The sequence below is a fragment of the Aethina tumida genome, chromosome 2 (genome assembly GCF_024364675.1).
Source record: "Aethina tumida isolate Nest 87 chromosome 2, icAetTumi1.1, whole genome shotgun sequence".
Lineage (NCBI taxonomy): Eukaryota > Metazoa > Arthropoda > Insecta > Coleoptera > Nitidulidae > Aethina > Aethina tumida.
This window is the reverse complement of record NC_065436.1, coordinates 33176144-33202848: the sequence shown is the minus strand read 5'-3', so window position 1 is coordinate 33202848 and position 26705 is coordinate 33176144. Positions and strand designations below refer to the sequence as shown.

Sequence of the window (26705 nt, the reverse complement as noted above, 5' to 3'; positions counted from 1 at the left end):
AAACTTCAAAGTGACCACGAATGTAAAACACCCTGTACAGTGGCGATATTTTATGTGAATTGCGTTTAGTTTAAAGTTAAACGTCCTGTAAATATTTTAGTTAAGTTACATTGTTAATTTCAAGTACATTTTACTTTATAAATCATAATTGAAAATTCAAAAAATTTCAATTCTTACCATTAAGTCATCTTGTTATTTAAATTAGAACTAATAAACTAGAACACTAATAGAAGTGAAATAGAAATATGACATCTTGGGCAATTTAATTTTGAATTTTTTTTCTGTTTAGCAACATTTTCTTTTGCCGTTTGTTCTGGTTAAGATAAGTGATATTTTTGACATTCATCACTAGTACATCTTCATTTTCCAATAAATCAGGCAGATAAAAATAGAATTAAATAATGTTATTATTCTTATTATTTTGTTAAAATTTTGCATATTAGAAATATCAATATAAATATATGATTTTTTATAATATCTAATAAAATAAGACATGTTGGGTAATTGTCTTTCTTTTTTTTATCGACAGTAACATCTTTTTGAGCGTTTGTTTTAATTAAGGTAACGAATTTTTTTAATGTACCTCTTCATTCAACTTAAGTTTTTGATTAATTTTTTCCTTAAAATTGGATCTAAATTGCAGATGACAATCAAAAATAGACTATGACTTCTTTATATTAGAATTCTCTTTCTTGTGGAATAACATATTTCAATTCCTTCAAAATATGTATAAAAACATTACCCAGCGAGTTTTTTTAACAATTATTGTTAAAGTGTTTACGATAATTATAAATTTGATAAATGACTACTATATCAATATGCTTAAGCCAATAAACTTAATTTAATCTTATTTGAATTAATGATGTGACAAATTCAATTAGTCAATCAATAGTCTTATCTATTCAAACAAAATAAGTGGTTTACGTTCACTAAAAATAGACAATCACGTCAAGTTTTACGATTTATTTACGCAGACCACTTTGCCAATATCTAATCTCATTAAAAACTGTAACATCTTCAAAACTTGTCGAGGAAATGTTCCGTTTCATTGTTTCGCCTCGATCCTTTACCGAAGCAAAGGAGCCTTCGCCTTTGTGTGCTCCTCGACCGTTCCCCGCCGATATGCCGAGAGCGTAAATCACGGGTGCCATTAAAAACCACCAGACGTGCAACAATCTGCTTTCGTTTACGGCACGACGTACGGGGTTGCCGGCACTGAAAGAGAGAAGCGAGGAGACAGAAGAGTGCACACATTTCAGCCACTTCATCTTCAAAACATCTCCTACACGCCCTGAACTTTCTTACCGCAGCGGACCGAACGGTCGGTGACGGCGTGCGCCCGGTTCCGACGTGGTTCCTTCGCTTGGACGAGTGGACGTAGTAACCCCACCACATTCCTGTAGTAGAGTAGTAGTAAAGCAAGACCGGTACGCACGGCTAACTTGTTCGGTCGCATGCACCAGTTGATACGCATTTGTTATATACAATAAACAGAAGAAAAAAAAGTTATCCGGCGCCGGCTACTGTTTATATTTAAATTACGTCTCCGCGATAGGCGGTGGTGTATACCTTCAAGTGTTTGCTCTCAACGCTTGGCAGGTGATTTTAATGAATCGTTTGAGTAGCACGAGGACGTTAATTAAATATTTGACAGTCCGTCTTTTTGTTCGACGCTTTTAGAACACTTCGAGTGCTTCTGGTGACTGGTTTTATTTGATTTTATTCACTAAAAAAAAGAGGTTAAGATAAACGTCGGACGCCCCAGGAGTCGTCAGCGTAAGTAAAACAGCAAGACAATGATTTATGAGTGAGGATCAAAGAAAAATGCCATTTAAGAAGACTTCTTACACTTGCAAACACAAACAAATAAACTAAATAAGTAAAAATGTATAATTGGAGGAAGCCTTCCTAGAAGTTATTTTTATTGCATCCATATTTGTACCCACTGAATGAATGTAAGAGCATATTGATCCCTTATTAAAAGACAAATATGTATCAGACGTTCATTTTGATCTTTTTCAAGTCTGCTTCAACTTCCCAATTAAAAAGTTGCATCTAACCAAATTACACTGCCCTCAAAAGTGTTTTACAACAAAATAATGCACGTATTGTACACAGGCACATTTCACATTAATTTACAACGCAGATAGTGCAAGTTGAATGATATTTACTGTTCGTGATAATACAAAGAACATTTGCAATTTTTTTTTTTAATATTCACACGACGCGAGTTTATATTAAGCCTTGTACATCAAAGACCTCCCAGCCATTTATCTTCTCGCCTAAGCTTCAATTTTCCTACGTATTAAAATAAGACCCGTTAATTAGAAGCCGTCTTCAAAGGTGGTGGGACTGTTCAAATTGCCAATTATTTGTATTGTGTATTTTCGAAATGTTGAATATTTGTTTTGACTAGAATGCCTATTTTTGCATTTATAAATAAACATACGTGCGATAATTTCCTCCTCATTAACATTAATACTACATAATTATTTTTAAATGCGCTCAGAGTGTCAGCCGTGTAACATATTTAATAGATTAGATTAATGTTTTTTAAATTTATAATATTTTGCACGACACACAGCAACTAAATTAAAAATGCAACTCTCCAAATTATTGCGTCAGCTTTTAGTAATATAAATAATGTGTAAAAAATTTTAATCTTATCAGCTAAATCTAATTGTCACATCCGCAGGTGGTAGTAAGAATAATGAAAGCTGCAGTTATATCGGGAATCCCCTGATGTTTTACATTAAAGTAGTAAATCGAGTTTTCCTGAAAAAAGAAGCTTCTCCTTGTAAAACTTGAACTATCAGATAAGTACGTTGATGAGAATTCGTTCCATTTTTATTAGCTTTAACTCAACAACTAAACAATAAAACATTGGTCCATTGAATGTTATGAGCGGCCAGTTTTAATAATATAAATAAATAATTTAAGAATAATTTTTTTACTTTGTTAGGTACTCACATCATCTAAATATTACATACATAGGTGATAATAAGTATGTCGATGAGAAATGGTTCCATTTTTATCGACTTCAACCCAGCATGAACTTCAACCCATTATGAACAATAATATAAATAAATAATTTAAGAATAATCTTTTAACTTTATTAGACATTCACATCATAGAATTATTACATCCATATGTGATAGAAAGAATAATGAAAGTTGCAGTTGCTTCGGGGATTCTTTACCCTGTTGCCATACATTAAAATTATAAATTAACTTCTGAAACAGAGCTGTACTTCGTAACACTTGAATATATATGAGTATGTTGATGAGAAATTATTATACATTTATCGGTTTTAACTCCAATAATTAAGAAACAATAAAAAATTGTACCATTGAATTTTTATGAATGGTCAGTTTTAATAAAATAATTAAACAAAATAAAATATTTTTATAATATTATATGACACTCACATCATTTAATCATCACATCCATTCGTGATACTAAGAATAATGAAAACTGCAGTCGTTTCGGGGATTCCCCACTCTGTTGTCTCATAATAAAATTGCAAATTGAGATCCACCTCAAAAATAAAGCTGCACCTCGTAAAACTAAAAAGTATTACATAAGTATGTTGATGCAAAATCATTATAATTTATCGGCTTTAATTCCAATAATTAAGCAACAATAAAAAATTGTACCATTGAATTTTTATGAATGGTCAGTTTTAATAAAATAATTAAATAATATAGATTATCTTTTAACATTATATTACACTCACATCATTTAATCATCACATCCATTCGTGATAACATTCGTGATTACAGCCGAATAATAAAAAGAATAATGAAAACCGCAGTTGTTTCGGGGATTCCCCCACTCGGTTGTCTCATAATAAAATTGCAAATTGAGTTCCCCCCCCCCCCAAAATAAAGCTGCACCTCGTAAAACAGAAAAGTATCACATAAGTATGTTGATGCGAAATCGTTACATTTTTATCGGCTGTAACTCGGCAACTAAACAACAATAAAAAAATTCGCCCATTGAATGTTTACGAATGGTCAGTCGTAAAGTGTTTTTTTTTATGTGAGAAAGACCTGAAAAAACGCGTAATGCTAATATTTATTCGGATGACGTAACCCCGGTCGAAGTGGACAAGTCTGGTCATTAGGTTGTATGCTAATTGAATAGAATTTTCGCACAGTTAAATTTTATACACAAATAAAAATGGTCTTTGTGAGGTAAGCGTTTAAATTATTCGCATGGAATCTAAACGGTTTCGATTCAAGAGCCAACCGATCTATTGTGCCCATCCAAAATATGTATAAAATGGGAATTGATCACATCTATTTTACTTTCTAAGGGTCAAAGTACGCAATGAATTATTATGTATGACACTAAACAATATATAAAAAATTTGTTCAAGAAATTAACATATATATTATTTGTTCAATATTTCTTTAATAATTTCAGAGTTTTGTGTGCGTTTAGTACTGATTTTAAAAGTTTTTCTCCAAATATATATAAGTTACAGATATTAAAATAACCTAACCTAATAATATAAATGTTGGCAGTACTGTCTAAAAATTTATACCTGCAATAATACATAAATTGCTACCAATAAATTGTTGAATAAAACCACATTTAATTAAAAAGTAATAACATATGTAGCTTTATTATATAAATATACCAATTTATTGACCAATTGGTCAATAAATTAGTGAAAGAAGTATTTTTTGTAACTAATTTTGTAGTAACTAATTTTTTCCAATATTAACAATTTGCAAAGAAACATATTTACAAAATATACAGATTATATATATTAAAATAACAAAAATATATTTAAACAATTCGTTAAAAAATGAAAATATTTGGTATACAAAATTAATAATTAAAAATTAGATTAATTAAAAATTAGAACATTTTAATATTTTCTTATTAATTAAATTTGAACATGAGCTTCTAGATATATATTTTGCTATCAATAAATTAAATAATAAGTGGACCAGTAAATTGTACAATAAACAGCTATTAATTTTTTTAAGTGTTTTAAATTATTTTTTTATAAATAATCCTGTAGATTATTTTTGAAATTTTAGATCTATTTAATATTTTCTTATTAAATTAAATTTGATCATGAACATCCAAAACTATAATTTAATTTAAACAATACATTTAAAAATGAAAAAAATTGGTACGTGTACCACACAAATTGCTGCCAATAAAATTGAATAATATATGGATCAGTAAATTGTGCAATAAAAAGATTAATCATGTAGATTATTTTTGAAAATTTTTGAAACATTTTAATATTTTTCTATTAATTAAATTGAACTTCCAAAAATATATCTTAATTTAAACAATATATTTAAAAATGAAAAAAATTGCTACATGTAATACTCAAGTTGCTACCAATAAATTAAATAATAATGGATTGTGCAATAAACAACATTTAAACTTATTAAGTGTTCTAAATTAATATATTATAAATAATTTTGTAGATTATTTTTGATAATCCCATTTTACTATTTTATAATAACTAGATTTGATTGCGAACCAAAATATATTTTAAATTAAACAGTTCATTTAAAAATAAAGAATTTTATTTATTTATTCAAACTAAACGAAGACGTCATGAAATCTAAACGTGTTCGGTACAAGAGTCAATCAAACGATTGTTGTGCTCTTCCAAATGTTGATAAAATGATAATTGATCACATTCTTACTTTCTGAGTGTCAAAGGGCGCATTATTAATTATAATTAATACAAAGTAACATAATAACAGTCTTTGCACTAGATGTAAATAAGTAATCATGCATATTTCTTTTATAGTATTTTTTGTGAGGCAAGTTCAAAAGTAACACTAATAGGAAAATAATTGCGGCTTATCTAAATTTATCGTTCGAACATAAACAAGTGGATGAATGGAAATTTTGATTCATATTAAATGGCTTAATGAAGCATTTTAATTGATTTTCAAACAAACGTTATTGTTTAGTCATGCTCATTAAAAAAAACGCACTAACAGCGTAGATAGTGTAAATGTTAAAGTCGTTTGTAATAGATGCAGATTTTTCCGTTGTAAAAAAACTGGTAGTTGTTTTGTATATACGGTTACTTAAACGTAGTTTCTGTAGGCCTGGTAATAAAAATTCTTCGCAAGAAATTCCCCCCCATTTCCTTAATTAATCCGGTTCACGTTATAAACGATCACATATTTACTCAATGACTGACAATTTAATAGGTGTTTCCCAATTTTGACCGGCCAAATAAGAATGAACGCTCGAAGCCAATTTTCTAATTTTAGTAACCGGCGTCCGCACTTAATGAAACCATTTAATCCAGTCAAAATAGAAATAAATTGCCCCGTAATTGCGTAATATTTGGGCAATGCATAATTGTGTTTCTCGTCGTTTCGGAACGTTTACAGCTTCGGGCAACATCTGGTGGTTGTTAAAATATTTACATTTGCCGCATGAGTAGTTGAAGATTTACTAATTGTCGATTGACAGTCCTGTTTATGATTTCGCAAAATTTATGGCACCATGCTTACATTACGTCCGTGCGCACACCATGTGGGTCACCGGACAGTTTTATCTTAAGAATGCAGGTCAATTTCGGTTTATTTACGTGTAGGTGTCGGAAAAATATTATTTGTGTGGTGTAATGTATCAATAAAGTTGGGTAATGGTGTCGTAACTGTTGCAATAACGTCGTTGTCTCGTTAAATAATTATTCCGGAGTCCGTCATAAGCTGGGCACCGCCATTAGATACGGTGGAGACTCGATAAATTAAAATCCCGATATGAATCCGGCGTGCATTAAAATTGCAAATCTTCGACGATCACTAATAAACTCGTTACTCCATTCAAAAAGCCCATTACCGGGTGATTTATAGTTTGTCAGGCGAATAGAACGTTCCATCGAAAATTTATTCCTATGTGATAAATGGACGGTTACGTAGAAAATCAAACGTAGCTTCTCTACGTATATGGAAAAACAAATATAAATTATGTTGGTTTGATGCGATGCGATGTGCATTTATAGGCTTTCACGATTGTTGTCTGTATTAATTTGTGGCCCTCGTGAGTTTCCTTGATAAGGTCAAATATTTCAAGTCTTGGTTGTTTACACACCAATTAAATCGGATGAATTGGAATTTATTGATGTGAAAAACTCAAAATTGAGTGTGCTCTCAGTTTTAAATAATAAAGTTGTTTCACTGGTATGTAATTAGAAAAAAGGTTTTCCTAGTTTTTTTTCTAATTATTTTATTTAAAGACTTTTTGAACTTTTTGGAAACTTCAATTTCTATTAATAACGTTGGACTACAATTTAAAAAATTCCTAGAAAGTTTAGATGTAAAAGCCTTTTTAAAAATTTAAAAGTTTTGTGCTTAATTGTAAATTTAAAATTTTAAAAGTTTATGAGATTAATTGTAAATTTGAATATGAACTTTCAAAATATGTCTTCAATTTCTATTAACAACGTTATTGAAATGGATAACAATTAAAAAAAATTACTGGAAGTAATTTTCTTTTTAAAAATTTAAAAGTTTTTGAGCTTCATTCTAAATTTGATTATTACATTAACTTACAAAATATGTCTTCAATTTATATTAATAACATTATTGAATTGAATTAGAATTAAAAAATTTACTAGAAAGTTAGAAGCAACAGCCTTTTTAATATTTTAAAAGTTTTTGAGCTTACTTGTAAATATGATGAACTTTAAAATATGTCTTCAATTTATATTAATAACATTCTTGAACTGGATTAGTATTAAAAATTTACTAGAAAGTTAGTTTTTTATTAACCACGTTGTTGAATTAGATGACAAAAAAATTCACTTAAAAGTTTAGAAATAACAGTCTTTTTAAAAACTTAAAAGTTTTTGAGCTTAATTCTAAATTTGATTATGAACTTTTAAAATATGTCTTTAGCTTCTGTTAACAACGTCGTTAAATTAGATTACATTTAAAAAAATTACTAAAAAACTTTAAAAACTTAAAAGTTTTTGAGCTTAAATGTAAATTTGATTATGAACTTTCAAAATATGTTATCAGTTTCCATTAACGACGTTGTTGAATTCGATTATAATTAAAAAAATTACTATATACCTTAGAAGTAATATAATAGCCCTTGTAAAAATTTAAAAGCTTTTGAGCTTAATTGTAAATTTGATTATGAACTTTCAGAATATTTCTATTAAAAACGTTGTTGAATTGGATTACAAATAAAACATTTACTAGAAAGTTTAGAAGTAATAGACTTTTAAAAACTTAAAAGTTTTTGAGCTTAATCGTAAATTTGATTATGAACTTTCAAAATATGTCTTTAGTTTCCATTAACAACGTTGTTGAATTGGATGACACTTAAAAAAAATTACTGGAGAGTTTAGATGTAAGAGTCTTTTTAAAAAATTAAAAGTTTTTGAGCTTAATTCTAAATATGATTATGAACATTCAAAATATGTCTTCAGTTTCCATTAACGATGTTGAATTGGATGACAATTAAAAAATTTACAAGAAACCTTAGAAGTAATAGTATTTCTAAATATTAAAAAAAAGTGTTTAAATGTAAATTTGATTATAAACTTTCAAAATGTGTCATTAGTTTTCATTAACAACGTTGTTGAATTGGATTACAAATGAAACAATTTTTAAATTTATATTTTTAGAGATTTTTATCTTCCTATTAACCTTTTTGTGACTATTTTATTGTATACAAAACCTATTTATATACTTTATTTATTATTTTGTTTTTTTCCAAATTTTAGTGATTTTTCTATTTATTTTTCAGTTGTTCATAAAAGTTTCAACTCATTAGTTCTAAATAAATATTTATAAACATATTTTACATTTTTTCTCAGTATAATTTGAAATAGATAAATTGGTTTATTCATATAAATATCATTTTTTTATGCTAATCGTGTTTAATTCATATTTGAATTTTTTTAGTTTTCAAATCGGTGATGTGATTAATTTTTGTTCTTAACCAGCCATTTCGACTCTTCGTTATTTTTTTCTCCATTTAAATTAGAATAACACAACGGTACAGTTATTATAAACTAGTTGTTGCACAAGTTTACATTTGAAAAGTGAATTTTTATAAAAAAAATAAGCAAAATCGTTATTAATGGTTCTCAGTCTAGTAATATTAGCCAATTATCCTTGGTTACTATTCGTTCGTGTTTTTTATAGTGCGGCTAAGGCGATTATTCACCAGTAACATAATTAACGATTTTTCGAAACAAAACCACCAATAATTTAACCTATACACACCCTATCGCAGCGAAGCATATCAGAAAAAATTGCAAAGCCGCACCGGATCATTCTCATTCTGTGCAATTACATATCTTGCACATAAACAATCGACACATAAATAAATCCTCATAATGCGGCGTACGTACAAAAAAAAAATCGCCCTCGGTTCATTTTCAGTACGAAATCAATTGATTGGCATAATCGGCTCGTTATTGTCGGCCATTAACGACTAATTCGCATTGTCGAGTCAATAGCACGGCGGCTGTGCAAGAAAACAATTTCGCGGGCAAGAAACCCGTACGCAAGACATGCCCTTTTAGGGTGTGTTATTTCTTCACAATGGCGCAGAGCCGGGGCGAGTTGTTAGATTCGGTTTTATGAATTAACAACGTTTGTTTGGGGTATCACCACCTGAAATGTAACACCTCTGTGACAATTATTTTTGTCCATTACGAGGTAATGGTGGCTATTACCCACCGTGCAGTAATTTAATTTAATTAAATTTTCGATTTTTTTTTTTTTTAACAGAAAATTTGTGTACACTGTTCCTAGAAATTAACTCATCACACCAATGTTATAATATTTACTAAAAAAGGGAAAAATAAAAGTATACACTCTTTGAATATTTATTTAAAAATAGATTTTTATTTATAATTGTTACAAAAAAATCTCAAATATGTATTTATTTAATTCTTCTTTATGTCTGAAGAAATAACACTACCTTAGATTAGTATACGAAACCGTGGCGCAAAATATTAGATTCGATTTTATGAATTTTACGACAACATTGAGTAGATCCCCACCGAAATGCAACATTTCAACAATTCCTCCAGCCCATTCCGACGCGATAATGGTTCACTCTCCTGGAGCTATTACCCGCCGTGAAAAAGGAAATAAAACGCCGCTCTTAACAGATATAAATTGCTGCAAACGTATGGTATAAAACAGTACATGTGTGTGTTGCTTAGTTTAACTAATAGCGTAATAAACTATAATCGTTTATGTACTCACGTAGATACAGCCATTATTCAACTACGTACGGTTAGAACGGCCCTGTCAACCGGGAAGCCTTAACGAAATGACAAATAATTTCTAATGCCCTCCTCGAATGGCGTTCTGTCGTCGACGCTGAAATTCGTCGGGATTTTGGGACTTTGTAAGACATGCATGTTAATTTAAATGAAGTTTGCCGCCACCGGTGGTAATTTTAAGCCGCCATGAATACTTGAAGTGTTTCTTCATTTTAATTCATTAAAGCGTTGCTGCCGGAGTATTACCGTGTATTACTTGTATGTGCTGAGGTGAGTTAAGTTTCGAGTGGAATAACGCTACGAAATTTATTCATTGCGGGAAAATGCAAGTTAGATTTGGAAAGCTCTTTATGGGTTAGCCAAGCTTCACGTTTCTACCCTATTTTTTTTTTTATTTTTCGAATAAACTCCTTTATAATATAATATCATATAAAGCTTATTGTGACAACTTTTTTTAATCTTAGGTGTATTTTTTAACTTATTCATACTTAAGAATATTTTGGGTTTAGTTTAAGAAGACTTTGAATTAAACTTTAAAATATTAATTTATTACAAAAATTTATTATAGGTCTATAATTGTAGGAAATTATTAAAATGTATTAATAATGTGCAATTTACTATTTGAATTGGAATCTTGTCCTCAACTGAAATTAAGCTAACCTGAAGGAAATAGGACTTCCTGAAATTAGTTCAAGGACTGTGAGAATATGGTTAGTGGATGGGGATTCGTTGGATCCCAGATCAACAAGGAAAACCTTGTGTTCTACTAAAAACGTGAAATTTTGACTTATCTAGAATTACATTCACTAGATCAAAGAAGAGTAGGGCCTAGTGGTTTTTTATCATGAGTTTAAATTTAATTTATAAAAAAATTATGTTTCTACCTATATCTTTCAGACTTCTTCTTTATTTTTATATTTTTTTCTGTGTCTAACTCTCAACAATTCTGTCATTTATTATTATTGTATTTGTTTTTCTTGATATATGAAAATTTGTCCTTAATTTAACCTTCTACAAATTCATACTAAATAATATTTTGATTTTAGTTAGTTCATTTTGAAAATTATGAATTATATTTATTAATTTGTTTATCAAAGTTTTAAGATTTTGAATCCAACAATAATAATTAACTATATTTTTTTAAATTAAACCATTTTTATTTTTTAATTAATACTATAATTTATTAATACATTTTACTAACTATTTAAAAATTTATTGTACGTGTTTGTATATGAAGAATAAGTTTTCTTACGTATTTTAAATATATTGGATATTTATTAAAACTTTGTGGTGGGATAGTTTAAATATATAAATTAATTATATTTAATAATTTGGCTAATTTTTTATTTTATTTTTTTAGATGAGTAATTTTCCTTGAAAATTCTTTTTATAGAATTAGCCAAGCTGCAAATTTATTTCTTTATCCTACTGCAATTAAAGTCTAATTTATGTATGTTTCTCCTTTAACATTTTGAAGTCAATTTAAAAAATATAATCATTTAATATTGTTATAAAAATTTTAATGAACAAATCTATAACAATAAATTCAATTTAATAAATATAATTTACATTTCTTATTTTTGTATTGTTTAAAATTAAATTAACCATATTTTTTAAATTTTTCTGAAAATTATTTTAAATATTTATTATACACGTATAATTAAAAAAATGAGATTTTTATTAAAAGTAAATTTGTTATGAAAAATTATTCTTTAAATTTTAGAAGATTGATTTGAAAAAATATATATAAAAATTAAGTGTTAATTAATTTAAAATTTTTTCTTTCTTTTAATCCTTTCGAAGACCACTATTATTATAAAAATTATTCTTTACAGAAAAATTGTAGATGTTTAATTTGAAAAAAATATATATGAAGATCAATATAAAAAAAAACTAAACTTACAATACAACATTTATTTTTATATAATTTTATGTTACTTGACTATATATTTTTTTATTTAAAAAGTTTTCATATTTTTTGTTATTTCAAAAGAGTATTTTTTATTAAATTATCAATAAGTTTTTTATATTTTTTTGAAAATAATTTTAAAAATGAAATTTTTATTAAAATTTCGTTAATTTTTTCCTTACTTCTTTAGTTCTTTTAATGAGTAAGGTCATGAAAATTGTTTATTAGAAAATTTAAATGTAAAATTATCTTATATTATGAAAGGTTTTAATTAAACTACAATAAATTATTATAAAGAATTTATTTTCTATAGACTTGATTTTATATTTCTTTATTTAAAATAGTCCATGTTCTTTATTATTTCCAATGAGTAATTTTTTTCATTAAATTGTCACTAATTTTTTTTATACTTTTTTGATAATTAAAAAAATATTAAAACTTTTCAATAAAAGAGTATTTTTTCTTTTAATTCATAAATAAATTATATTTTGACATACTGCTCTCACAGAACGAATTCGAATAAACAACAGTTCCAAAAAAAAACATCTTGGTTAAACTTCTAGAACATTAGATATGAAGTAAACAAACAAAAATTTTTGCAACACCAAAAATAGACACCCGATAAACAAACACACACGGGCATCAATTTATTATTTCTGGTCCGCACATTTTGGAGAGACATGTCACAAATACTCCAGTGTAAACACACTTTGTGTACATTGCAATAAAAAAAGAAGACGCTGTGCAAATATTGTTGCTAAATTCCGTACAGGCGTTTTCTCAGTATCGGCTGTTTGAGTTTGTAGTAAAAGTTATCGGGCGTACAGTTTTACTGTAAACACTGTTTGTTGGATAACGTTTGTCCAAGTAGTCGGAGAAATGTGTGTTACTCGACTTTTATCCGACTTCAAAGGATTTTTACCATTTCCTCGGAACCGCAATCGTTTATTGCCGCATAAAATGTATATTTATAATAATTGTGACGTGAATCATACGGAAATGTCTCATGTTTCTCGTTTCACAATTCAGAAATGCCAATTAACACGGGCTACTTAACTTCAGCCGGTCCTCCATGTGTGTGTGAACCTATAAAACCTATTAATAGACCGGCCAATCTTACCTATGCACATCGCAAAGGAGATATAAATAAGCGGGTTCAAGTTGGTATTGAACGTAAATAAACAATGGTCCGGTGATTATGATTATAGAGGGTCAAAAATAGTACGTAAATAAACCGTCCGATTGCGGGAAATAGCTCCTCATCCACGCGTAATTTGCGGAAGAAGCCGCCGAAAATATGCCAAACATTTGGCAGCTAGTAAAACGTTACTTATTTTTAATAGGTTGCGGTCGCATAAATCTTGCGTTTTTATAAATTTGTCCGCAGTTTATCTAGTTTATCTCAAGGTTGTACTATTAATTCATCGGCTTGTGTAAAAAAAATCAATTCATTGACACACAATGTAAACACACCGTGTATATTCCTTATCTTATCGCATATTCAAAGCTCACTGCGAACACATTACAATTTTGTAATGTTTTTGTGTAAAAATTTACGGCACCCGAATAAATGGGTGTTAAAAATTTTTCTGAATCCATTTTGTACGTGATACCGTGAAAGCAAATGTCAGCGGGTTTCACAATAAAGAAATATTTGCCGTCTCTAAGCGTTTATATTTCCTGAGATTTCTTCGGATTCTTGGAATTACAAAGTTATTTATGATGTGTGTTTTTCAGGAATACAACATATTTATTTATTATGCCCATATTTGAAAGCGTACATTTATTTTATCATTTTTTGTTAAATTCTGCTGCTGTTTAAGTCGTGTTTGTTGTTTAAAAAGTTTTTAATGCACAAATTAATTCGAGAAATTGTTGTGAAAACCTAAAATGGTTATAAAATTAAAGTGTGTGTTTAATTTTTAAATATAATGTACCTACATATTATCAGTTATTAGATAAAAATAAAAAGATGTTCTATATTTATCTAAAGAATCAATTTTTTATCACGTTTCGGTCTCGTGTATACTTGAAGATTTGTTTGTTAGACTTCAAATTTTTATTTTGTATTTTCCATGTTTACAAAATTCATAGTAATATCAAATGTATCTGTTAGATATAAAAATAATTATCTAAATCTTCCTCAAGTGTTTCGCACTAATTTTTGTTTAAAAGGAATTTTTGCCAGATTGCGTAATGTTGGAAAAATATTTTTTATCTTTAAGCGAGAATTTGGCGTATTTTCCGAACAGTTAAGTTTTAGAAGTTCATATTTAAGTATATTAAATATATTATTTAATATTATTAATGATTAAATTACTTGATTTAAATTCGATTTTTTATCAAAATTTAGTTAAATTTTCGCTTTTTATTATAGCTTCATATTTTTTGTAAATTATATCAATTATATTAGTCAAATATATCAAATTATAATTTAAATAATAATAAAGTTTGTTTAAGGTTTATGGGGAAAATGTACAATTTTTGTTTACATTTTTAAAAATATAAAAACCAAGAAAGGAAAATATATTAAAAATACAATAATTAAATACAAACTGTGGTTAAATATATTTTTTTTATAATTTTTAATATTCTACTAAATTTATTTTTGATGGGAGTTTGAATTCTATTAATTTTAATATATTTTTCTACCAAAAATTAAATTTTGAAAGGAGAATTTATTATAATTAATTACATTTTTTGCTCGACTTTAAATTTAATCATCACAATGAATTGTTTGGTTATTTTTAGTAAAAAAATTCTCAAAAAATTATTTTGTTCGTTAAAATCTTTCAAAAATTAAATTTTAAAAGAAGAATTTATCATTAATTAAATTTTTTGGTCATAATCACAACGAATTGTTGATTATTTTTCAATAAAAAAAATCAAATAGACTAAAAAAAATATTTAGACATTTTTATAAATAATCGTCAGATAAAAAAATATATTATTGACATTTTAATGTATTATCTCTTAATTTTCAAATATTTTTTTAATTTTTCTCTTTGAAGTTTGTAGTAAAATTTAGATTACTTTGAGTTTTAATTTTAATTAATTTAATTTATTTAGAAACTTTCAAAAAAAAAGATAAAAGATAATTTATTTTTAAACTGTTTATTTTTTTTTATTTTTTTGCATATAAATTTAACAATCACAATTAATTGTTCGATTAGTTTTTTTTTTAAATTATATATATATTAAAAAAATTAATTGACAATTAAATATATATATCAATTAAAAATATATATCAACAACAAAATCAACAACGTTATGAAAAAATCCTAATTGATAGTTCAATAGATTTTTCTTTAATTTTTAAATATTTTTATTAAATTTATTATTTTTAGTTTAAATTTTAGTTAATTAAATTTATTTAGAAAGTATCAAAATATATGTTTTAGAATGAATTATTGTTATTAAAAAGTTTGAAATTAACAATCACTATAAATTGTTTGGTTATTTTAAAATATTGAAATGTTAATAAAAAAACAAAAAACGATAAAAAATAATCTTTAATTTGAAATTTATAGTTAAATGATTAGTAAGATAAGTTTTAATTTTAAATAAATAAATTTGTTCAAAGAGTTTCAAAAATTATATTTTAAAAGTGGAATTTAGTACCATTAAACCATTTTACATTTTTAAAAAATTTAACTTTATAATCTCATTGGTTTGTGGTTATTTTTTAATAAAATAAAATATCTATATAAAAAAATTATGTGTAGAAGTTTTAATAAAACACATAAATATCACATATATTATAAAAAATCTTAATTGACGTTTACATAGATTTTTGTTCATTTAGTTTTCAAAAAAAAATACGAAAAATTTATATATATTTTTTTAATTTATTAGACTCCCTCCAAAAGTTGTCTTAATTTTTTAATTTGAAATTTTTAGTAAAATGTTTTATAAAATGAGATTTAATTTTAATTAAATAAATTTGCTTAAATATTATATAATATTATAATTTCGAAAAATATATTTTAAAAGTAGAATTTATTATCATTTTTAAATTTTTAGAAAAATTTAATTTACAATCTCAATAGTTTGTGTGTATTTTATAATAAAATAAATAAAAAAGTAGAAATTTTAATAAAACAATTTTGTAAAATATTGTAATAAAATTTTTGATAAAAAGTTTTAGAATTTTTGAGTTTTAATTAAATTGGTAAACAATTTTCTGAACTAGTTTTTACTTGATTTTTCTATTTGAAATTTGTTTTTTAATTAATTTATTTTGGATAAATCTTTTAAAAAATATATTATTCGTGTGTTTATTTTTATACTGATTTTAATTATACATATGTATGTTTTTTTGATAACAGAAAATTTTAATAGTTTTTCGTTCAAGTATAATTAAATATTAATTAAAAAAAATAAATTACTAGTTTTTTAAACATTTAAATGTGTGTATTAGTTTATTTTATCACTTATTTAGATTTTCTTCTTTTCTAATATTTGAAAAAATTGTTCGAAAATATTATAAATCCTTTAAAGTTTTTGCTAAGTTAGATGGTTGACTGAACTTTCTGAAACATAAAGTACGGAGTAGCCTAAGACATAATCGAAAAGTCCCTATGTCAGTCGGTTGTCCTTCAACCCTGCAGGGCCCGCGTTCGGACGTAACAAGTGGAAAAGAGGAAGTATGGCGATTGCAGGCGTGCACGGAGCAGGCGGGCAGGCCGAAGCCGGTCCGCGAATCGGTTTGGGGGCCTCCGCCGATCCGTTCGCGTGCACCGCACTCACACACACACAAACACACGTTCGTCCGTCCGTTCGTTCAGTGTTTCGCCAGTCTCTCTCGCGCCTCGTCGTCAGACACTCCGTCCTGCGTCCTGCTGTAACCGACGACGACACGTCCCCGCGTACCGGATCAGCTGTGGGCGCGATCCCGCAGGAATTTTTTCTGTTAGTTCCCCGCCGTTTGGACGACTCGCCCATTGGATTAATTGACTGCGAGTAGTACGGTACTATCCGGTGGTGTGTGTTCCGGGGGATAGTTCGTCCTGCACATGGAGTACAACCTCGTCCCTGCTGGTTCATTCAAAGAGGTAAGGTCCACCTGTTGGTCGCGGGTAAATTTCCGACGTCGGACGTCGAGCGACGATTGGCCGACGCGCTTACGACGACGGAATGCGGTCCGGGCAAAATCTGGTTTCCACATCCTTCTCAACGAAACCCAAATGTATCGAAAATCTCGTTTCTAGCCTTGTTGCCAGGCCGGTCGGATCGGCAGCGTTCCGATCACGTCTCACCTCCGGCCAACGTGTTTACAAACAACCCAATCCCGACTTCGTGTTCCTCCCGTGTGCGACGTCGACGACAGAAAAAAAAATGTAATAATAATAACTCCCACGTCCGCCGTCCGAAATGAATGGTCCACGGACGACGCATCGCAACGCCGCCTCACTCCCGGCTCAGTTATCCGTTCGGGCAGCTTAACGTGTCTAAAAAGAAAGAAAGAAAAAAAAATTAAATGAATTTGCATGAGTTCTATTTCAAGTCGAAGTTCGTGCCGGCAAAGCGTGGAGTGGCCGCCCGCTAACCGGGTTCAGTGTTGAAAGTGGGCAGTGCGCTGCTGGTCCGCTGCACAGTAGCTCGCCTCTCTTTAACGATTGACTTGCAGGAATGCTGTTCTCCGGTCGTAGTAAATTTCAGACTTTACTATCGCCTGTTACTATACGGCCATTGTTCGGCCGTTTTCCCCGAGTACTGCACACTACGTCTCGTGTGTGCCTCTCCGCTGATCCTCCTCGTTCTCTTCTACTACTTCTTCGTACACTCCGGTGCCCGCTCTTTATGGTTCACGGATGATATTGCCGTGTAGCCCTTTGCGTGCATCAATCGACGACCATCGAATGATTTTCTTGTTGGGTTTTGTCTTTCTCTTGATGACGATTCGATTAGGTTTAATGGTTTTTTTTATTCTTGATAATTATCTAAAAAATCACAAAAAGTTCACCAATTTTCATAAATTTTATGAAAAGGTATTAATATAAATTTTTAAAATTATAGATCTCTCAAAAAAAATATTCAAATCAGAATATATATAGATAGTGGATATTAAAAAAATTTACATTGTGGGACAAACAATTTATTATTTTTTAAGGAAGAAATGTTTTTTTCAAATCCCTAATATTTATAAAATTAGGATATAATATTTTATTTTTTTTTAGTTTAAATAAAGTAATTCAAATTTGAAATATTATATTTTATTATTAATTATTATTTTTCAAAATTTTTTAAAATTTTCTGTTTCAAAATTTTAGTACCACAATATTTATAAAAACAATATTTGAATAATATTTTTGATATTTTAAAAATCCAGAATTAATATGAATAATTTATAATTTTATATTGTATGAAACAAATTTATTTAATTTATCACATTATATTTACCAAAAATCATAAATTTGAGTAAAAAACAAATTAGACAATTTTAAAAATTATTGAACATTTTCAAATACTTCAAATAATATAACAATGAGTTTCAGTATTTGTATATTTGCACATATTTTTGATTTTTAAAAAATCAGAAATACTAATAATTAATAATCTTATTTTATATTAAATAAGTATGTATTAAGTAATTTTATTTCATTTATTACATTATATTTACCTAAATGCATATATGTATATATATATATATATATATATATATATATATATATATATATATATATATATATGATAGATTAGCGACTGTTAATCTGTCTTTTTAGTTTGATTAAAACACTAAATTCACAATAATACGCTTTATTACAACAAACGTACTTTAACCCTCGACATCTAAAGCTTGACTGCTCGGTTCTTTCTTAAGAACTGCCCCGATTATTAAATGTAAACAAATACTTCAGATTTGCTTATGAAACAAAACTAGTCTAAATAGATGTGAGCACGTCGCATCGGTCCATCGGTGAAGGTGATGACGTAAGCTAACACGGCCTTCCTGACATGTGGGGCGTCCTCGCACCTTCCACAGTTTTGCAAAGATTCACCTGACACCGGTAATCTGTAAACATTATAACAGCAGTACAAGCTCAAAATATATTCGAAGAACTAAGTCTAAACCTTATTTCATTTAACAAAATAGACTGTTATGTGGCACAGTTAACAACCACTAGAAGCACAGAGGCGGCTCAACCATCAACAGGTCTGTTACACCCATGACTCTCAAGTGCTATCAAAAGATACCATATTCTAGCCAGGAGCTCAGAGGCGGTTCAACCACTACCAGGTCTATTACCCGCTTGTCTCACAGACCCAGAACACAACAATCTAAGCCTGCAGAGCAGGGACCTTAAAAATAGCCTGCCGAGCAGGAACCTTTAAACATAGCCTGCAAAGTAGGGACCTTAAACATAGCCTGCAAAGTAGGGACCTCAAACATAGCCTGCGACGCAGGGACCTTAAAAATAGCCTGCCGAGCAGGGACCTTAATCATAGCCTACTAAGCAGGGACCTTCACATATAGCCTGATACACAGGGACCTTAAACAGCCTACTAAGCAGGGACCTTTACACACATTCACACATCAATCTTATTAAATAAATCTATATCCATCATACCTTATAGAATTTCTGTATCTGGCCAGGTTCGTAACTGTTCATGCGCTGCTATTGTAGTTCTACCTCGGCTGCCAATCCTTCGGAGTGCGTACCTCTCATTAGGTAAACAATGCGTTACCTCAAAGGGTCCGTGATACTTTGGTTTCAACTTTCCTCTATTCGACAGCTAACAACGACATCTAATCCTAACGAACTTGCTTCTGTATGTAGTTCGGTTGACAATTCCAGATCAAAAATGTTGAAAATCGGATAAGAAATCAATCGTACATTTTCACATTTAAATGTCCATTCAAAAGATTTTCCCTCACGTAACAGTGCAGATATCGGTGCTGTTAAAGTTGCAAAGTTTTTCACAAGATGTCTAAAATATCCATTCGGTTGTTCTTTTATTTCTTTCGTAACCCACTCGTCCATTCCTGACAAATTCAAGTCATGTTCCTCAAATGCAATTTCTAAATCTTACAAGTCGAAACTGCGCTGCAGCCACACTTAAACCTTCTGCGCAGCCATCTTCAATGTTGCTTGAGTAGTTTGGGCGTTGGCCATTGTCGATAAAATTTCCATGTTTTGTTTTTGGAATCTGTTGTTACTTTCTTGCTGCTAGTCTCTCTCCGATGCACTTTCGGTAATGTTCACAACGTTCGGACTTACTGCGCGGTCGCGTTTTTCACTATTGTCTGCCATTGTTCGTTCACAAAGAAACACAAAAAAAAAAAAAATATTTTTTTAGGTCCTCTCTTCCGGAAATAATTCACGAGAAGATATCCTTTATCCCACTTCTGATGATAGATTAGCGACTGTTAATCTGTCTTTTTAGTTTGATTAAAACACTAAATTCACAATAATACGCTTTATTACAACAAACGTACTTTAACCCTCGACATCTAAAGCTTGACTGCTCGGTTCTTTCTTAAGAACTGCCCCGATTATTAAATGTAAACAAATACTTCAGATTTGCTTATGAAACAAAACTAGTCTAAATAGATGTGAGCACGTCGCATCGGTCCATCGGTGAAGGTGATGACGTAAGCTAACATATATATATATATAAATTTTAATAAAAAATGACTGAGCACAAAAAATGTTTCAAACTTCTAATACAACGGTACATTTCAATATTTGTAAAAATAATATTTTAATATTTTTGATTTTTGAAAATTCAGAATTAATACTAATGTTTTTTTATAGTTCTTTATTTAATTACTAATATAATTAATTAATTATATTTATCAAAAATTATAAATTCGAATAAAATATACTACGAAGCCTTAAAAATTTTCGAATGCTTCAAATTTCTATTATAACAAAATATTTCAGTATTAGTAAAACAATATTTGGTTAAGACTTTTGATTGTTAAAAATTCAGCAATAATACAAATAATCAATAATTTTATCTTATATTAATTAATATGTATTAAACCATTTTATTCAATTTTACACATTATATTTAGCTAAAATTATAAATTTTAATAAAAAAATAATTGTTGCCAATTTTCAACAGTTTTAAGTTAAATTTCTAACACAATAATAAATTTCAGTATTTGTAAAAACAATATTTTAATATTATTTTTTATTTTTGAAATTTCAGGAATAATAGTAATAATTAATAATTTTATATTATATTAAATAAATATGTATTAAATGGTTTTATTCAGTTTTACACATTATATTTACCTAAAATTACAAATTTTAATAAAAAAATTAATTGAGCTTTAAAAATTGTTGTTAATTTTCAACTGTTTCAACTTTCTAATGCAACATTAAATTTTAATACTTGTAAAAACAATATTTAAATAATATTTTTGATGTTTGAAAATTCTGGAATAATACTAATAATTAATAATTAAATTAATAAAAATAATTAATTAATAAAAAGCTTTAGAAGTTGTTGCCAATTCTCACCTGCTCAACTTACTAATGCAACAATAAATTTCAATACTTATGTGAATAATATTTTTGATTTTTAAAAATTCAGGACTATGACTAATAATTAATAATTTTAAATTATATTAAATATGTATAATATTAAACAATTTTATTCAATTTATTACATTATATTTACTTAGAGACTATAAATTTCAATAAAAAAATGAGCTTTAAAAATTGTAGCTAATTTTCAAATGTTCAAAATTTCTACTACAATATGTTTTAATATTTGAAAAATGATATTTGAATAATATTTTTGATTTTGTATAAAAATTAATACTAGTAATTAATAATTTTATAGTATAATAACTAAATATGTATTATATGATTTTATTTAATTTAATACATCATACATGTACATGTTGTGTAAGAAAAGTACAACATTAATTTTCTGAAATTTAAATATATATAAAAAATATTAATATTTATTTTTTATAATTTTTTATATAAAACAATCCAATATTAAAATAGATGTTTTAATAAAAATTAGTGGAGTCTTATTGTTCCTAACATTAATTACTTTGTTTTTAAATTCCCGATGTATATAATATAAAAGCTACTTTGAAATTTGATTTTAATCATAATTTAATAATTTTTAAGAATTTTACTTCAAAGCGTTGGAAATAACGTCAAACGTAAACCAGAAAATCAATTATTAGTATTAGCTCAAATAATATTATCATAAATGTAATCGATGTAACTAATTACCATTAATTTAATAATTAACTGACAACAACGTCCAATTAACTACGAAGTATAAAGTAAATTACAACTGTAACCAATTAAACAAATAAAAGAAAACGTTTTACCGTGAAAACAACAATTATCTAAACCAGTCGAAAAATAATTTATTGAAAAATGCCACAGACAAACAGTTGCGGAATTGAAAATAAAAAGAAACTCACAAATCGATATCAATAGCAAAACAAACAATTGCAAACGAAATCTACTCATACGCAACGGATTTCGATACATACGCACACGATCCGGTCAATAATAATGATATGAAAAATCGAGCGTAGAAAAGCCGGTGTTGCGCCGTTTCCTATTACCAAATAAGCGCATTTGATTTCACTGTTGATGCAAGTCCCGCATTTCCACTTTTATTTTATTATTTCGTTGCGTTCGCCATAAAAGACGCGCCCGCGATTTCTTTCGAACGGCCAGTTGCGTCAGGACGCAGACATAGGCATAGAAATTAGAACGGATAGTTTGGTGTACACTTTAGGGTTGTGCGGATAAATAAATGATTAGAAATTCAGGCAAATATATTGAATATATTGATCAGTGTCAGTCTTTTAAATGTAATAATCAGTTGGATCTCCACGACACTCATCAAATTACTCTGGCGTTGATCAAATGAGGTGGGCATCTCACCTCGTTGACGCTAAACCGCAGTCGGTGTGTTGATGAGTACCATAAAACGAAGACATAAGAAAGACCAGCTTCTTATAGTCTCTATGATAGAAAATCAGCAAAGAAGCCCTTCATTTGTATAAAAAATATAGCAGCGTGCCTACTTTTTGCAAGAGAAGACCTTTTAGCTATGTCAACAACATTTACATCTTGATTTTTATTTTAATTGCTGTCTCCCTCTTTTCTAAAGTATAATATTTTCTTCCTTCCATTGACAGTATGATATTGAATAAAATACTATAAATCCCATTAAGAAAGGTGAGAAAAGCTGCATCCCACACTTCGCCAGAACGGCATAACAATTACATGGAAATTTAGGGCTATTTTGGGCTAATTTCGGTCCAAAAGTTAAGAACTGGTTTAAAATGTAGCTTCATCCCGCACTGAGTTTTAAGGGCTGGGGCTACCGAATCAAAAAATTTTACATGCAAGAATTTTGGGCTCTTTATGGGCTCACGAATGATCAAAAGAAAAAAAATGTCTCTCAAAAAATAATGGGTGTTTTTTTTGAACTTTTCTCATTGACATTAAACGGTTAATTCTGTCGATTTCGAAGTTTTCTTAGTACTGAAATTTATTTTTTAAGCTACACCTCGCACTTAAAAAATAAAAAATAATTGTTTTTCGAGTAAAAAAAAATTACTTTTGGGCCGAAACTAACCCAAAATGCTCCCGAAATTCCCACGTGATTGTTATGTCAGCAGCTTTTCTCACCTCACTGAGAATGTATTGTTAAATAGTGCCTCAAAAAGTCAATATATTTGAATGTGCTATGTCTATGGTCAACCAAATCAGACTAATATGCGCCTTCAGCGTTTTTGAGATGTTTGACAAAATAACCAGAAGAACGAATAGAATTTTGAAATAAGTTTTATTTATTTACTGGACTGAGCTATTTCTAGGTCACTGAGTATATAATAAAATTCATTATACATGTAAATCTCACTATCTCTCTGTTAGTGTGATAGCGAAGTCGGTTTATCGTAATCGAGTTATCTATCATTGTCAATTGGGAGTTTAAGTGATTAATTAATTGATAAGCCTGTTGTAATATTATCGATTCGATCGTTTATTATCGAACGAATTAGGATGAGTGCCAGGAAATTTCGTCGTAATTCCAAGAACTGATACAAGGTTATTAATATCGTTTGTCCGCACGTATGTAGGTGTGGACCACATCGTAAAAAGAATAATGTAAAAATTTTATTGTACAACAAAAAGGCTCGTTTTATTTCACCGTATTTAATTTTTATACCAAACACGGCGACATCCCTCGTACAGCGAGGACACAAATAAAAAGTAAATTTCATAGGTGTTTTCAATTTAATAAGCATCAATTTCACAGCTTTAATACTATTTGTTATTAAATGGAACTGATGATTTTTTATACGTTCTTTACCTTAAATGGGTGAATAATTTTAGTTATTTTAATTAACGACTAAAAACGGCTTTTTACAGGCAGCGAAACTAATTATCGTATTATTACTTATAATTTCTATAAATACGTGTTACACAACAACCATTTTTTAAGTCATTCGAAATAATATCATCCGTTTATTTTTTAATTTGGTGACAATTTAGATTTCTTTTTTGTGTGTCATAAGTTTATCGGCAGTATTATCATCATTCATTTAAAAAACTACTTGTGTTATGATTAAATCTTTTAAATTACGGCTTTTATATAAATGAACTACTTGAGTGGTTTAATTAATTTTGTTGATAAGCATTTAACCAAATCTGTGATTAAATACAATCGAATGGAATAAATTTATAATTTTAATTATTAGACTTTCAGTCGAACCATGACAAGCCTTATCAAGACTTTGAATTATCCCACATACTACATTATAGTATATACCGGGTGGCCACACACTGGATCACATGTCAATGATTAAATAAATTAGGAATCCATCCAAAAATTTATTTTATATTGCTAATGTTTGCAATAAATTTGAAAACAATTAAATACCACTCGTCCTATCAAGAATTATTAAACATACCACATATAAGTATTTACTAGGTGTAGAAAATTTTATTAATAAAAGTGGCCCTGAGAGAAATCTGAAAAATATTTTCTAAGAAGATGGCTTATACCACTGACTTATCAGAGAAATCAATTATTCTTACTAATTTGCCAACTAAATGTGTATTTGATTATTTATGTTGGGAACATTTGCGACATTCTTTATTATAATCCTTTTCCTGTATCTATAAAGTAAAGTGGTGGTAGCATGTTAAAAATTGAAAAATTTTAAACTCCATAACTTCAGTCGAAAAGAAAATTGATAAACTTGACATCAAATGAAGTTTTCTTTGACATAAGTTCCGCATTTGATACCTTTTTACATCAGCCGTTAGAGATACTGATATTTACCACCAAAATAGAGAGCCTGAACCCAGACATCAATGGTTAAATAATGTAAGGAAAAAATATTATTAATAGAAGGAGGTTTGAAAGAAATCTGAAAAATATTTTCATATTTCAGCTTCTAAAATGGTGGCTCATACATAAATTGACAATATTAATGATATTAATATATTTGTTGCTATTCAAAGATTTATTCAGAAGAATGTAACTTAAATGAAGTTCCTGAATAAGAGTCATCAATGGTTAAAACGTGAATTAAGGATCCCTTCAAAAATTTATTTTTTAAGTTAATTTCTACAGTAAATTTGAAAAATAAAATATCACTCGGGAGATTAAATGTGGGGCTGGAATATGAAATTTGACTCGAATATACTTGCCAGGATAAAAGGCTTCTCAAGTTGTCAATTAAATGTACATTTAAAACATTTGATTATTCATCTTGGGAATATTTAACATATCTTCTTGTCATGTTACTTAGAGGAAAGTGCTGGTGACACATTAAACATGGAAAAAAGTAAAACTTCATAACTTCAGTTGGAATAAACGGAAATTGGCATTAAAATTTTTCTTTGATATGTCTTCTGTATTTATTCTTTTTTTCATCCGTTAAGGAAATTTCATTCTATAAAACTGAAAACTGAAATTTAATGTTTATGTATATGTTGCTTTCCAGAGTCTTTAAATAAATTTCCAAAAACAATTTATTAAAAAAAAATAATTTAGAAGTTCCTCTATAAATTAATTTTTAATGTTAATCAAACAAAACCATTCGAAGGCAATTCTACTTAGCTGTTCCACACTATATTGAAACGTACATAAAAAAATAATAAGTAATAGAAACAATCGTTTATCGTTGTTCAATTTTAGATTGGCTTTAGTTACTTCATCTCGTTTTCCATAGGCCGACAGACCATAAAATTGCGTTTTCGTTTTCACAAGTGCTACTTCACGATTACAATACCGTAATAATATTATATTATAAAATAATATTTTACGTGTCATTCTGCAGTTATGTAAGAAATTATGTATGTGCATAATTACGATAGAAAATCAGTTGAATCGTAGACGGGCGCATTGCATATTGCATTTGTCGTAAATTGACTTTTAAATGTTTATGTCCACGTAGACCGCAAATTTTAATACACAACTCGCAATATGACAAATCAATATTTATCTTATGGGGTTTTAGCAGGAACGTCATGAGTTTCCTTCTCGGAAATTGTTGGTAAATTTAAAAATTGCCGACCACAACTTACTCACAAC

General features: G+C 28.4%; 1 protein-coding gene and 1 long non-coding RNA gene across 6 annotated transcripts in view; one reads left to right on the top strand and one right to left on the bottom strand.

The window, feature by feature from the left end:
- Positions 1–1450: 1450 nt before the first annotated feature.
- The window catches only part of LOC109604150 (ataxin-1-like), a 66181-nt gene continuing 40926 nt past the window's right edge, over positions 1451–26705 (top strand). For 3 of the 5 annotated variants that reach the window (XM_049963865.1, XM_020020676.2, XM_049963866.1), the window contains exon 1: positions 16782–17215. The gene's annotated coding sequence lies outside the window, so the exon portion shown is untranslated. Of the gene's footprint in view, positions 1777–16781; positions 17216–26705 lie in introns of those variants that run through there. The other 2 variants (XM_020020677.2, XM_020020675.2) reach the window with 2 other exon arrangements.
- LOC126264721 (uncharacterized) lies at positions 18905–20756 on the bottom strand. The gene is made up of 2 exons (XR_007547384.1): positions 19733–20756; positions 18905–19176 (listed from the first exon to the last, which is right to left on the bottom strand). It is a non-coding gene; the product is annotated as an uncharacterized LOC126264721 (long non-coding RNA).